The sequence below is a fragment of the Gobio gobio genome, assembly GCF_949357685.1.
Source record: "Gobio gobio genome assembly, chromosome: 16".
NCBI classification, from domain to species: domain Eukaryota; kingdom Metazoa; phylum Chordata; class Actinopteri; order Cypriniformes; family Gobionidae; genus Gobio; species Gobio gobio.
In genome coordinates this window covers 30392760-30397197 of record NC_137109.1, presented here as the reverse complement: position 1 = coordinate 30397197, position 4438 = coordinate 30392760, and positions in this window count along the sequence as shown.

The following is a 4438-nucleotide window of genomic DNA, read 5'->3' as shown; positions in this document are numbered from 1 at the left end:
ATAAAGATATGACAAAGATCTTTGGTACACATGATCTTTAAGGTGTTTAGTATGAGGCTAATATATTAATTCCCAATTATTCAGTTTTGTTTAGTGGTCATATAATGAATAAACATGTTGATGCAACAATAATGCCTGGTGGGATAATACAGTGCATTTAGGTGTACATATACTTACAATGAACTATCCAGCAATTGCAGTTTTTTTGTCTTTTATCTCAGTATTCCTATCAGTGTTGTATAAAGGTTTTTATGTATGATTTTAACCCAAGAATATGATATATATATATAATAATTTTGATGACTTTATGTTATAGAAATATGTTAAATCAGTATACACATTATCCCACCAGTCACAACTGTGACCGACAATAAAACACAATTATTCACACACTTTTCCCCAAAAAATTCAAACAATTATTATTGATTATTTCATGGGGTTACTAATGGCACATCATTTGGATATTTTCATGTCTGGGGAAAATTTGGGATTAAATGGGTCAAAGGGTGTTGAACAGAAACACAATTTGTAGCTACTTATTGTTATTAATGGAAGTATAGTGACCGATGTAATCCATTTTGTGAGAAGGATCAGACTGGGACCCGGTTCTTACCACATCACACACCTGCTGGAACAGATGGTCTAGGTTATAGAGCTTGTGCTCTCAGTTCAAATGACATGTTAAGGTGTTTTTGATTACTATTATGCTCTGTTAACTCTGTCACCAACTAGTTAATCATATGAAATCTATGATTACTAAAATCAGGTAGTATCAACACATTTGCCATAGTAAAATCTGCACTATAGTAAAGTAATCACAGAACAAAAGAATAATTACAGACTTGAATTACTGCAATTACATGATTCATCAGACCAGGCCAAAATCTTCCATTGCTCCGTGGTCCAGTTCCGATGCTCACGTGCCCACTGTTGGTGCGTTTAGGGGTGGACAGGGGTCAGCATGGGCACCCTGACTGGTCTGCGGCTATGCAGCCCCATACACAACAAACTGCGATGCACTGTGTATTCTGACACCTTTCTATCAGAACCAGCATTAACTTCTTAAGTAATTTGAGCTACAGTAGCTCGTCTGTTTGATCGGACCACACGGGCCAGCCTTCGCTCGCCACGTGCATCAATGAGCCTTGGCCGTTCATGACCCTGTTGCCGGTTCACCATTGTTGCTTTCTCGGACCACTTTTGATAGATACTGACCACTGCAGACCGGGAACACCATACACGAGAGCTGAAGTTTTGGAGATGCTCTGACCCAGTCGTCTAGCCATCAAAATTTGGCACTTGTCAAACTTGCTCAAATCCTTACGCTTGCCCATTTTTCCTGCTTCTACATCAACTTTGAGGTCAAAATGCTCACTTGCTGCCTAATAGCCTATATCCCACCCACTAACAGGTGCCGTGATGAAGAGATAATCAGTGTTATTCAGTTCACCAGTCATAATGTTATGCTTGATCAGTCTATATATACATGCTGACTTTGATGCTGTGTGTGTTCAACAGGGCATCGGATAGTGTGATCTCCTTAAACACAGCTGCTCATGTCTCTAACCCTTCTGGCCTGAACAGGTAGATATTGACCGAGAGGTCACAAGCATCAAGCACTTCCCTGCCATTCACTACCACACTTTGCCAAAATATGCGTGGACCTCCACATCAGCATAAGCAAATTAGGTTCCGAAACACTTTTTTATAGTTTTTACATGGTTCAAAATTCAATATGATGTTACTTCCAAAATCATTTCAGTAAGACTTTACATAGGAAAAGGGCTAATGTTACTTTTTAGTTTATTTTGTTTAAAATATATACATTTAATGATAATTGTTTATGGGGTTTCCATATGTTTTTGGAACAGACCAATTTATATTCAAAACGGGTGGTCTAGATGACAACACATGACTTTGCTATCTCCAAGCCACAAATACTTTTACTAAGGTTCACATCTCAACCAAATTTCCCAACCAAATTCAGTTTTCAACTAAGAACTAAACATCTTGGTTTCATTTCCTGTAGTCACAAACACTCACTCCCCATATGACTAATTTAAATGACTTATTTGGAGACTACAGACATGCAGCCTTTTATTTAAAACTCAAGAAGAAATCACGTTTGATTTACGCAAATTTAAGATGTTTTTAGCCCCCCTAGTAAAACAGAACAAAGTGGTTTATCTTTAAAGAACCGTTTGTTAATGCTCATGTGCTTGGCTTTTACGCATGATCCTCTTTCCTTATGTCTTATCTCCCCACAGTGCAAGACAGAGAAAACACACAAACACTGTTTTGGATACCCCAACACTAGAAAATTTTATCTTGAGTTTATCTCTCGATTCAAAATTTTTCTTTTGATACTCACTACTCACTTTTTAAAACTCAGATAGAAACTCGATTACTAGACCTGCTGAATATTGTACTACGATTTTCACATTAAACAGCCATAAATGTCTATTTAAACACCAGGGATCTATCTTTAGAGAGAGCAAATCCTCTTCCATCACCTGCTTGTTTCTCATAATACTTTGGAATAAGCAGGTAATGCTCTTTGCTAGTCTGATCTTTGCTGGTCTTAATGGCTCACTCTGAATTAGCGGCCAATGCAGTCAAATATTAATGTGATTAAAATTAAGCTCTAACTCTGCTTGTGCTAGGATGAGGGAGTTTTAGCATGCGGTTTATGTCACGATCCATCGAAATAGTGTACGTTTGCCAAGAAATATTCTGGAAAATGTTGTTTACCCGTGTTCGGTGCTAACAAAGGCCAATTTTCCCTCAGGTGCAAGAGAAGCAACAGTTTCAGTAACTGTATGAAATGCTGGGCACTAAGAGCATGTCTTAGATGGCTTAGCCTGGGTTAGAGATGGACAGTAATCCATTGTGTGTTTTGTAAACATGACCCAGGGGGTAATTGGATGGACTGTACCTTCAGAAAAGCACACAGAAAAACTGGCAGGTCCATCTAGTGACCCTCAGTTATCCATGATCACATATCTAAAGAATTTTGGATCACAGACAGATATTAATACCAGGTGAACACTAAAAACATGACGTCATAAGTTTTTTTATTAGTCTTGTTAGTTCAAATATCCAAAAAGTCTTCAAAGAATATCAATTTAATTGAGAAGCCATATTAAGTCTCAATGCATTGGCAGATTTCTGCACTTGTTTTAAGCATGTACTTTCATAATGTAATGTTTTTATTAATTGCAAATTGATAGGATGGTGCAAAGAATGGAACCATCGAATATGAGTTTGTAAGAGTGAGTTTGTCTCAATGGCTATTTGTTTACAGCCTGGTCTCGTACATTTCATTTGTACAGAGAGTCTGGTCACTCTCCATTGACAAGCGTTTACTTCCTTGAAGGTGGGTACTCTGTTGAAGTTTAAAACTATTGGATCTGCCCAAAGCCACTCTGGATCTGCCATAACCAATCGCTAACGTATGTCATGCGCCGTTCGCCTTTGTTTCTCACATGGATGTCCGTAAAAATAAATTTGCAGCCACCTCAGTGATAAAACCTCGGGCATGGTTCTTTTGTATGGTTCTTTTTTAAAATGTTTGATTTTAAAACTTTGATATCATGTTTTTATGTGTGAATATTCCCAAACCCGTAAAACTAACAGAACTTAAATTACATCCAGTTTATCAGCAACAAAGCGCACAAGTGTGAATCCCACGATATCCGCCTTTGATCTAGCAGGTGTCTGATCCACTACAAGAAGAGAGAACTGTCCATCTTGCCTGTACTTTTTTCACTACTCCCCTCACTGTAGCCCCCTAGTCTCGGCTGAATTTCAGGCGAGGCAAGGCGCATCTCAAACAAGCCTATTATCAAAAACCCCATGTGCTGTCAGCAGAAAAAGAAAAGTCACTTCAGAGGATGAGCAATTTATTGCATTTTGATGTTCCCTTTGGAAAAAAGTGCACTGATGTTCATAATAAGACAACTGTGGAATGTGCATTAAGAAAGTAAACAGGATCATTTTGAAAAAAAAAAAAAAAACTTCTTAATCAGTACTTTTATATATATATTTTTTCTGATAAAAACCCTTAAAGCTCAAAAGTGTGCAACTTTTTAGGTTCGCATATTCTCAGGGATAGAAATAGAGATTGTTTACATTCCATGATCATTTGTCTTCATCAGTGCTTCACAAGGGAGGTGCTTTTGGCACTCTAAATGCTGGTACCTCTGAATGCTCCTACATGTTCAATAACCTGTACCCTCATATGACCTTGTGTGGTCTATTGCCACAACACTGAACAGACAACACTACGGATGAAGGGTGCGGTAGAAACTTCTCGGGACCGCTTTACTTCCTTCATAGCTACTTAATAGTGGAAAAACAATGACTTTTTATTGCCCACTCACAACAAACAGAGATTTGGGGGTGGAGTTCTCTATTTGTGTGTGGTGGAGAGGTTTGC